This window comes from Prionailurus viverrinus, chromosome F2 (assembly GCF_022837055.1).
Source record: "Prionailurus viverrinus isolate Anna chromosome F2, UM_Priviv_1.0, whole genome shotgun sequence".
Taxonomy (NCBI): domain Eukaryota; kingdom Metazoa; phylum Chordata; class Mammalia; order Carnivora; family Felidae; genus Prionailurus; species Prionailurus viverrinus.
Window position 1 is genome coordinate 4,863,161 of NC_062578.1, and position 11,974 is coordinate 4,875,134.

An 11,974-nucleotide genomic window follows, 5' to 3' on the forward strand; every position below is an offset into this window, starting at 1 on the left:
CGGGAGTCCTTCTGCTGGTTGTAGAGGTTTACTCAAGCATCACGGGGCCCTGGAGTATGCTCACAGGCCTCAAGGAGTGGAGAGTCAGGAGACAGGCCGTCAAGGCTGGCTAGGACTGGCCCGCAGGGGATTAAGGTCTCCAGTCCTCTGGTTAAGAGCCTGGCACACAATTTCGGAAGGACTGTGGGAAGGGGTGGAACCGAATAAAACATAAGCGGTGACTCATCTCCACCTGGTCAGTTCAGGCCAGTTGGAGATGTGTGTGTGTGTGTGCACTGCCATTTTGCTAGGGACCGTGTAGAATCTGTAGAGTGCTTGGGTAGTAGGGACATTTTAACACTGAATTCTTTCCGTTCATGAGCAGGGACTATCTTTCCATTTATTTGTGTCCCACAGTAATCCCTCCACTTCTGTTTATTTGGGCAAAATGGAATGTTAGACTTCTTATGCACAACTGCCTAGTAGGCAGAAAATACATATTTAATTTTAGAAATAAGAATCAACCTGACCTATGCCTTTAAATTACACACACACACACACACACACACACACACACACACACACACACAGATATACATACATACATTAAATATACGTATATTTTCAGCTTACGGATGTATAACTGACAAATTTTCCTCATTTCCCAGGCCCTAGCACTGGGGCCACTTTTCTGCTGTTTCTATAACTTTGATTTCTTTTTTAGATTCTACATATAAGTGATACCATGCAGTATTTGTCTTTGTCTCACTTATTTCACTTAGCATAATGCCCTCTCCATTTATGGTGCTGTGAAGAGCAGGATTTCCTTTGTCTTGTGACTGAATAATATTCCATCTTTTATATAATATTCTGTACTTTATGTATATATTTTTTCTTAATTTAGATTCACGTCAGTTAACGTACAGTGTAGTAATGGTTTTAGGAGTAGAATTTAGTGATTCATCACTTACATATAACACCCAGTGCTCATCCCAACAAGTGCCCTCAATACCCATCACCCATTTAGCCCATCCCCCCACCCACCTCCCCTCCAGCAACCTTCGGTTCTCTATAATTAAGAGTCTCTTATGGTTTGTCTCCCTGTCTGGTTTTATTTTATCTTTTATTTCATTTTTACTTCCCTTCCTATGTTCATGTGTTTTGTTTCTTAAGTTTTACATGAGTGAAATCATGATATTTGTCTTTCTCTGATTGACTTATTTTGCTTAGCATAATACACTCTAGTTCCATCCATGTTGCTGCAAATGGCAAGTTTTCATTCTTTTTGATCGCTGACTAATATTCCATTTGTGTGTGTGTGTGTGTGTATGTATATATATATATATATATATATATATATATATATATATTTATGTATGTATATATACCACATCTTCTTTATTCATTCATCAGTTGATGAACATTTAGGTTCTTTCCATACTTTGGCTATGTTGATAGCACTGCTGTAAACATTGGGGTTCATATGCCCCTTCCAATCAGCATTTTTGTATTCTTTGGATAAATACCTACTAGTGCAACTGCTGGGTCACAGGGTGATTCTATTTTTAACTTTTGGGGGAACTTCCATTCTGTTTTCCAGAGTGGCTGCACCAGTTTGCATTCCCACCAGCAGTGCAAAAGAGATCCTCTTTCTCCACATCCTGGCCAATACCTGTTGTTTCCTGAGTTGTTAATTCTAGCCATTCTGACAGATGTGAGGTGGTATCTCATCACGGATTTGATTTGTATTTCCCTGATGATGAGTGATGTGGAGTATCTTTTCATGTGTCTGTGAGCCATCTGGGTGTCTTCTTTGGAATAGTGTCTATTCATGTCCTCTGCCCCTTTCTTCACTGGATTATTGTTTTTTGGGTATTGAGTTTGATATGTTCTTTATAGATTTTGGATACTAACCCTTTATTCAATATGTCATTTGCAAATACCTTCTCCCTTTCCATTGGTTGCCTTTTAGTTTTGTTGATAGTTTCCTTCACTGAGCAGAAGCTGTTTATCTTGATGCGGTCCCAGTAGTTCATTTTTGCTTTTATTTCCCTTGCCTCTGGAGACACGCCGAGTAAGAAGTTGCTGTGGCCAAGGTCTAAGGGGTTGTTGCCTGTTTTCTCCTGTAGGATCTTGATGGTTTCCTGTCTTACATTTAGGTCGTTCATCCATTTTGAATGTATTTTTCTGTATGGTGTAAGAAAGTGGTCCAGGTTCATGTGTCTGCATGTCACTGTCCAGTTTTCCCAACCCATTTGCTGAAGAGACTATCTTTTTTCCATTGGATATTCTTTTCTCCTTTGTCGGAGATTAGTTGGCCATAGATTTGGGGGTCCATTTCTGGGTTCTGTATTGTGTTCCATTGATCTGTGTGTCTGTTTTTGTGCCAGTACCTTACTGTCTTAATGATTACAGCTTTGTAATACATCTTGAAGTCTGGGATTGTGATGCCTCTGGCTTTGGTTTTCTTTTTCAACACTCCTCTGGCTATTTGGGTCTTTTCTGGTTCTATCCTACATATATATATGTGTATGTATATATGTGTATATATGTGGTTCTATCCTATATATATATATATATATATATATATATTCTTTATTCATTCATTCACTGATGGACACCTACGTTGTTTCTATATTTTGCTTATTGTGAACAACAAACATGAGAGTGCAGATATCTCTTCAATATCCTGTTTTCATTTCTTTTGGATGTGTGCCAAGAAGTGAGATTGCTGGATCCTAATGTAGTTCAATTACTAATTTTTTGAGGGATCTCCGTACTGGTTTTTCACAGTGGCTGCACCAATTTACATTCCCCACCCCCCTCACCCAGTAGTGCAAAGTGTTTCCTTTTATCCATGTCCTCAGCAATACTTACCTTTTGTCTTTTTGGTAATAGCCATTCTAACAGGTATGAGGTGATATCTCATTGTGGTCTGGATTTGCCTTTCCCTAATGACTAGTGATGTTGAGCATCTTTTCATGTACCTGTTGACCATTTGTATATTTTCTTTGGGAAAATGTTTAATCAAATTCTTTGCTTACTTTTTAATTGAGTTGCTTCGTGTTCTTTGTTTGTTGGTTGCTTGGTTTGTTTGCTTTTTGCTGTTGAGTTGGATGAGTCCCTTATATATTTTGTATACTAACTCCTTATCGGATATATGGCTTACTAATATTTTCTTCTGTTCCATAGGCTGCCTTTTCATTTTGTGGATGGTTTCCTTTGCTGTGCAGAAGCTTTTTAGTTTGATGTAGTTCCTCTTGTTTATTTTTGCTTGTGTTACCTTTGCTTTGTGTGTAAAATCCAAAAATGATTGCCAACCCCAGTGTCCAGGAGATTATCTTATGTTTTCTTCTAGGAGTCTTATGATTTCACATCTTAACATTTGTCTTTAATCCATTTTGAGCTGAGTTTTGTGTAGGGTAGTGCTCCAGTTTCATTCTTTTGCATGTGACTATCCAGTTTTCCCAGCATCGTTTATTGAAGAGACTGTTCTATCCCTGCTGTGTATTCCTGGCTCCTCTGTCAAAAATTCATTAACCATATATGCATGGGTTTACTCCTGGGCTCTCTGTTCTGTTCCGTTGATCCTCGTGTCTATTTTTTGCCAATATCATACTATTTTTATTGCTATAGCTTTGTAGTATAGGTTGCAATTAGAAAATGTGCTGCTTCTGGCTTTCTCAAGATTACTTTTGGCTGTTAGGAGTCTTCAGTGGTTCCACACAAATTTTGTAGGATTGTAAAAGATGCCATTAGAATTCTGAGAGGTATTGGAGTGAATCATTAGATTGCTCTGGGTAGTATGGACATTTTAACATTATTAATTCTCCCAGTTCTTGAGCACGAACTATCTTTCCATTTGTTTGTGTCTTCTTCAATTTCTTTCATCAACGTCTTATAATATTTGGTGTCGAGATCTTTCACCTCTTTGGTTAAATTTATTCCTAATATTTATGTATAGGATATATATTTCTCTAAATAAATTCAACTTCCAACAGGTTTTGCCTGCTCAGAAAGCTAATCCATGGAGGATTTTATTTTAATAAGACTGAAATGGATTCCATGTATAACAAGATGCAAGGAAGAATTCTGTTACTTGGGTAATGGGTTGCATTTATGTTTTTGCCTGATGAGCAGCTTAACCCTCAATACAAATATTAATGTCTTCCCCAAAGGAAGTAGGAAAGCTTCCCTTCTAAGGTAGCAGCCCAAGTAAAACACACAGAAAAAGAATAAAGTGGATAGATGCAAGGCTGAGGAAGAGAGAGAACCATGAGAGGGGCCCTCAACAGGTTAGGAGCCAGTCCTTGGTAGTTGAAGGAAACAACAGCCATAGAAATACAAAAGAGAGTATGGAACCAGAAAAGACCCCAAATAGCCAAAGTAATCCTGAAAAAGAAAACCAAAGCTGGAGGCATCACAATCCCAGACTTCAAGATGTATTACAAAACTGTATCATCAAGAAAGTATAGTACTGACACAAAAACAAGACACTCAGATCAGTGGAACAGAATAGAGAACCCAGATATGGACCCACAAATGTATGGCCAACTAATCTGACAAAGCAGGAAAGAATATCCAATGGAATAAAGACAGCCTCTTCAGCAAATGGTGCTGGGAAAACGGGACAGCGACATGCAGAAAAATGAACCCGGAGCACTTTCTTACACCATACACAAAAATAAACTCAAAATGGGTGAAAGACCTAAATGTAAGACAAAAAGACGTAAATGTAAGACGTAAAATCCTAGAGGAGAAATCGGGCAAAAATGTCTTTGACCTCAGCCCCAGCAACTTCTTACTCCACACATTTCCAGAGGCAAGGGAAATATAAGCAAAAATGAACTATTGGGACCTCATTAAGATTAAAACTTCTGCTCAGTGAAGGAAGCAATCAACAAAACTAAAAGGCAATCAATAGAATGGGGGAAGATATTTGTAAATGACGTATCAGATAAAGGGTTAATATCCAAAATCTATAAAGAACTTATCAAACTCAGCACCCAAAAGCAAATAATCCAGTGAAGAAATGGGAAAAAAACATGAATAGACACTTCTCCAAAGAAGACATCTAGATGACTGACAGACACATGAAAAAATGCTCCACATCACTCATCATCAGGGAAATACAAATCAAAACGACAGTGAGATACCACCTCACACCTGTCAGAATGGCTAAAATTTACAACTCAGGCAACAACAGATGTTGGCGAGGATGTGGAGAAAGAGGATCTCTTTTGCACTGCTGGTGGGAATGCAAACTGGTGCAGCCACTCTGGAAAACAGTTATGGAGGTTCCTCAAAAAGTTAAAAATAGAACTACCCTATGACCCAACAATTACACTCCTAGGTATTTATCCAAGGGGTACAGATGTGTGTCTTTCAAAGGGGCACAAGCACCCCAATGTTTATGGCAGCTGTGAGTCTCCTATAAACTCTGTGTCTGGAGTTGTCTCTGGTCCAGTAGGAGAGCAGATGCAGAAATGAAAATGAGAGAAGCTAATGTCTTGGAGAAGACAAGAGCCCTGAACAGAAGTTGCATCTCTGTACTGGTTAAGCTCTCAAGATCTTACATATGTGGTGAACGTGCTGAAGAAAACAATCAGATAGTAATCATTAACTTGTGTGTGTAAGGAGCAAAGGGTCTGGAGGGCAAGTGGAGTTTGAAGTAGTGATAAAAGTATATTGGTGCCAGATGGAAAGTAGTTTCCTGCAGGTGATGTGACAAGTTACTCATGATCCCACTACAGTATCTTGCTAACTAACCTTGGGAACTTTCACCCTGTGGTGGCAGCTTTCCACCTTAAGCTTTTTTAACCCATTTATGTAAGCATAAGGAATTCTTGAAACTATTTTCCCACACAGCACCATCCCAAAATATGGGAAAAGCCCAAATGTCTATCTACAGATGAATGGATAAAGAAGATGTGGTATTTATATACAATGGAGTATTACTCGGCAATCAAGAAGAGCGAAATCTCGCCATTTGCAACAACGTGGATGGAACTAGAGGGTATTATGCTGGATGAAATTAGTCAGAGAAAGACAAACATCATATGACTTCACTCATATGTGGAATTTAAGATAGAAAACAGATGAACATAAGGGAAGGGAAGCAGAAATAATGTAAAAACAGGGAGGGGGACAAAACATAAGAGACTCTTAAATGTAGAGAACAAACTGAGGGTTGCTGGAGGGTTTGTGGGTTGAGCCATCGGTGGGCTACATGGGTAAGGGGCATTAAGGAGGACACTTGGGGGGATGAGCACTGGGTGTTATACATAGGGGGTGAATCACTGGAATCTGCTCCTGAAATCATTATTGGATCATATGCTAACTAAACTGGATGTTAAATTAAAAAAGAAAAAAAAACAAAAAAGAAATACAAAAGAGCGTGACTCCTTCTTCTCTTGAGGGTCATCTTATTGCCACTCCAAGAAGACAGATTCTGTTTTTCTGTTTTTCTTGACCTTAGGGACTCTTCATTCTCTACACACAACCCCCCTCAATGCTATGAAGGCCATTGATAACCTTTTGGGTAGTATATTGTTACTTTTCCATAACAGGCTTCTCCACACAGCTTTCTTCCCAGCTAGATTTGGAGTCTGAACTCTCAGCTGGGCTCTGACAGAAGTGCATTATCTTCTCCTCATCTGCTACAGCTAGTTTGGGGGAAATTGTTTCCCCCTCTAAATCCACACCTTGAAATCCCAGCCCCATGTCCTTAGAATGTGACTGTATTTGGAGATGGGGTCTTTAAAAAGATAATTAAGGTTAAGAAAGGTCATTAGGGTGTGCCTTAACACCATATGACTTGTGCCTTTAATAAGAAGAAACTAGGACACAGACATACACACAAGGAAGACCGTGTGAAGACCAGGGAGAAGAGGCCATCAACAAGCCAAGGAAAGAGGCCTCCAAAGAAGTCACCCCTGATAAAAATTTGATCTTGGACCTACCTCTGGCCTCCAGAATCATGAGAACATAAATTTCTGTTGTTTAAGCTACTCAGTAGAACTTCTTGATGGCCGCACTAGCAAACTAACACAACCACCAACCCAAGTGTGAGAACACAATTTTGCTCACGCTTCTAGCCATTAGGCTAAGCTTATTTGTAACTTTTTTTTTTTTTTTTTTTTTTTTTTTTTTTTTTTACAAAATATGTTTGTTAAGATGGTCATAGTCAGGGGGTGCCGGGTGGCTCAGTTGGTTAAGTGTCCTGCTTCAGCCCAGGTCATGTTCTTACGGTCCGTGGGTTCAAACCCCCCGTTCAGGCTCTGTGCTGACAACTCAGAGCCTGGACCCTGCTTCAGATTCTGTCTCCCTCTCTCTCTGCCCCTCCCCTGCTCATGCTCTGTCTCTCTCTCTCTCTCTCTCTCCCTCAAAAATAAATATTAAAAAAAAAACTAACAACAAGACAAAAAAAGATGGTTACAGTTAAAAGCACAGAGGTTTGAAATATCTTTTTGTTGCAGACATGTATGTATGTTTCAAAGTATGATTTCTTAAAAATGCTTCCAAAGAAAGGAAATCTGCTGAACAAATAGCACGGTGAATGGGAATCTAGAGACAAAATGGTTGACCATATAAAAACTGGCCATGTTTTTACAACTTAAAGGCTTTAAAACCAGCAAGCATGTAACAAGATGCTCAAAATCACTAATTAGGAAAATATAAGTCAAAACCACAATGAGATAATATTCCACATCCATTTAATTTTTTTAATGTTTTTTTATGTTATTTATTTTTTTTATTTTTTTGATGTTTATTTATTTTTGAGACAGAGAGAGACAGAGCGTGAGCAGGGGAGGGGAAGAGAGACAGGGAAACAGAATCCAAAGCAGGCTCCAGGCTCTGAGCTGTCAGCGCAGAGCCCGACGCGGGGCTCGAACTCACGGACCGCGAGATCATGACCTGAGCTGAAGTCAGACCCTTAACGGACTGAGCCACCCAGGCGCCCCAATGTTTATTTATTTTTGACAGAGACAGAGACAGAATGCAAGTGGGTTAGGGGCAGAGAGAGAGGGAGACACAGAATCCGAAGCAGGCTCCAGGCTCCGAGCTGTCAGCACAGAGCCCGATGCGGGGCCCTTACCCACAAGCTGGGAGATCATGACCTGAGCCAAAGTCGGACGCTCAACCGACTGAGCCACCCAGGCGCCCCTATTCCACATCCATTTGGATGACTACTAAAAAAAAAAATAAAAAGCAAGCATTGATAAGGATACGAAGACATTAGAAAACTTGTGCACTGTTGTTGGGAATGTAAAAATGGTACAAGCACTATGGATTAACAATATGACAGTTCCTCCAAAAATTAAAAATAGAATTACCCGCAATTTTACTTCTGGGTATGCATCCAAAAGAATTCAAAGCAGAATGCCAAAGAGATAGAACATACACTCATGTTCATAGCAGCATTACCCGTAATAATCAAGAGGTGAAAGCAACCCAAGGCCCATTGACAGATCAATGGATACACAACATGTGGTATATACATACAAGGGGCTATTACTCAGCCCTTAAAAGGAGTGAAGTGCTGACATGTGCTACATTGTGAATGTGCCTCGAAGATACTGTGCCAAGTGAAATAAACTAGTCCCAAGAAAACAAACACTGTACGATTCTGCTTAATGAGCTACTGAGAGTAGTTACATTGGTGGAGGCAGAAAGTAGAATGGTGTTACCGGGGGCTGTGGGGGGAGGGGGGGAAGAAATGAGGAGTATAGACTTCAGTGAATGTACACGTTCAGTTTTATAAGATGAAAAAACTCGGGAAATGGCTTGCACAAGTGCACATGGTCAACAGTACTGAATTGTGCACGTAAACATACTTGGTAAATTTTATGTTGGGTATAATACCACAATTAAAAACTTTTTATTTTTTTTTAAACTTTTTTTTTTCAACGTTTATTTATTTTTGGGACAGAGAGAGACAGAGCATGAACAGGGGAGGGGCAGAGAGAGAGGGAGACACAGAATGGGAAACAGGCTCCGGGCTCTGAGCCATCAGCCCAGAGCCTGACGCGGGGCTCGAACTCCTGGACCGCGAGATCGTGACCTGGCTGAAGTCGGACGCTTAACCGACTGCGCCACCCAGGCGCCCCAAAACTTTTTAAATGTAAAACAGCTTCAGAGATTTCTAGGCAGGGAAGCCTTCCTTAGGTCTTATTATGTCACCGAGAAAAAGAAACATATCCCATTAAAAAAAAAAAAAAAAAAAAAAAAAAAAAAAAAACAGTCCTAAACGGATCTGATAACTTTGCTGGGTGTGGAAACCCATTTTCTTATTTATTTATTTACTTACTCATTTACTTACTTATTTATTTTTGGCAGAGAGCACAAGTTGGGGAGGGGCAGGGATAGGGGGACACACAGAATCCGAAACAGGCTCTAGGCTCTGAGCTGTCAGCACAGAGCCCGACAGATGAACCCAGGTACCGTGAGGTTATGACCTGAGTCGAAGTCGGACGCTTAACCGACTGAGCTACCCAGGCACCCCTGGAAAGTCATTTTCATGTACAACTCAGGGAGTAGCTTTTAATCTTTCAGAGTATGGGGAAAAAAAGCATGACGTTCTTTTAAAAAGTCTCATTGCGCCTAGAAATGTTCTGCCTCATTTCCTCAAAGAGATTTTAGGGAACACAACTATTCCTTGCCAGCGGGGAGCTCTTGCTGGTGGTTTCTCATTTGTTTGACCACCCGGGGTCGAGGTTTAAGACTTGCTAATGCTTCAGGTACAGAACTGGCACCTACTTGGCCATGGTATTCTTTGTCTATGCACCTTTAGCAATCACAGAATCTGTCTTTTCATGGTGCTTTGTTCCAAAATGTTTTAATTATTGGCAACTGATTAGTTGTTCAGTGTTGTACTTCTTGATTCTCATTATCATTTTCATACTCGTCTTAGCAACTGCATTGTCAGTTTCTGTCAGAATTTGCAGCCACGGAGCATGAGAAAAATAACAGTTGAATCGAAATTACTGCTTTCCAGGTTTGGTGTTGACTATCTATTCATCTGTCTTACAGAACTATAGGATTTAAGTAATGGTGCATCATTTTTATTGAAAGGTAGAGAACATAAAAATGCTTCTGTTATTATTAATGTGCCTAACTCTACCAGTAAGGCCCCTGGAGAAAATAAATATTCTGGGCGTGGCCCTTAAACTTCAGGAGTGTCGTTTAATAAATTATCAGTTCACTGAATCAGGTCTCTGTATAGCTTTTTAAAATTTTTTTTTAATGTTTTTATTTATTTATTTATTTATTTATTTATTTATTTATTTATTTATTTGAGACAGAGAGAGACAGAGCATGAGCAGGAGGGGCAGAGACAGAGGGAGACACAGAATCTGAAGCAGGGTCCTGGCTCCAAGCGGTCAGCACAGAGCCCGTCGCAGGGCTCGAACTCACCGCGAGATCATGACCTGAGCTGAAGTCGGACGCTCAACCGACTGAGCCACCCAGGCGCCCCTCTGTAGGGCTTTATAAACATTTTCTTGATTTCAAAAACAAAAACAAAAACTAGTCAAGGGTAATGTAAGGTACCACTCCTCAAGGCACTGTAGATATGAAACTGTTATTTTAATGAAATATTTCCTGTAGCTAGTATTTCATGTAGCTAGTATATTAGCAGGGGGTGTTAAGGGCATTAGGGATTAGCCAGAGAATTTACATATAGTCTTTCAGAAAGCAAGGTGCTATACACTGAAAACTATATTGAGTAGTTGTAAGGGTGTGTATATCCATTTCATATCAAAATTAAGAAAATCCTAAAAAAATAGGATTTCTGCAAATTTAATACTCTCACAGGACTCCATGTTGCAAGAGCTTCTGGGGTATGGAGTACTCCTGGGCCTTACTGCTCAGATGTGAAGGTGCTACAATATGGACCCGCAAATGGGAACTGCCTGTAAATTAGTTCATAAATCCTGCTGACTGCATTTTACTGGTAGCAGAATTTTCACTGTATGTGAAAATTCTTATGTAATTATTAAGATACATTCAATGGCAGAGGAAAATAGTCACCCAAAGAACTATAATACTGCTGACAGCACATTTTGTCCTTCCTTTTCCCTTCCTTTCCTTTCTCTTCCTTTCCCTCCCTTTCCTTTCTTTCCTGTCTGTTCCCTTCCCTTCCCCTTTTTCTTTTCCCCTTCCTTCCTTCCTTCCTTCCTTCCTTCCTTCCTTCCTTCCTTCCCTCCTTTCTCTCTCTCTCTCTCTCTCTCATTAGAGATTTGTTTGATGTGGACACTCAAGGCCTGGGCAGAGTGGGAAATGCCATGGAATGGGGCAGGCAGGCAAAGGTGGGTGGGTTGCAGACCCACACCTGACCCCAGGAGGGGATGCTGGGGGCTGGCCCAGGCACACCAGAGGGAGTAGCAGAAGGGCGGCCCAGACAGACACACCCCCAGGGGACCCGTAGGCCAGCCCTTGAGAAGGTATCTAAGCCAAATGGTGAGTGCCCAGGCCAGAGCCTAGCCCAGGGAGGCAGGGTTGGGGCAGTTTGGGGCTCCCAGAGCCTAGGGACCGGCATCACTAGCAGGCTCCCCGAGCTGCCGCTGGAACTCAGGGCTTGTCTGCCCGATGGACTCAAGCAGCTCCCGGAGGAGGGCATGGAGGTGGTCGTTCTTCTCCAAGTGGCCCAGACAGGAGTTGATCTGGTCCAGCATGGAGCTGATGGTAACATTCTGCATCCCCGAAGCCGTCATCCTTGCCTTCCGTGCCCGCCTCCACTGGCAGGCCCAGTTCCCCTTTGGGACCCAACATTGTAGGCTCCAGAGACACTGGGGCAGCGTGATCGTGGAGTGCAGCACCCACAGCTGGCTCGGGGCAGAAGGTGGAGGTGCCAGGGAAGCATATGTTCAAATAAAATACCTGTATTTCAGCAGTTACGTTAAGCACACCAGTTTTTTTTTTTTCAACTTTTTTTTTTTTTTTTTTTTTTTAATTTTTGGGACAGAGAGAGACAGAGCATGAACGGGGGAGGGGC

General features: G+C 41.1%; 1 pseudogene; it reads right to left on the minus strand.

Annotated features, from left to right (window-relative positions):
* Window positions 1-11,504: 11,504 nt before the first annotated feature.
* LOC125156339 (bublin coiled-coil protein-like) lies at window positions 11,505-11,751 on the minus strand (annotated as a pseudogene).
* Window positions 11,752-11,974: the final 223 nt, after the last annotated feature.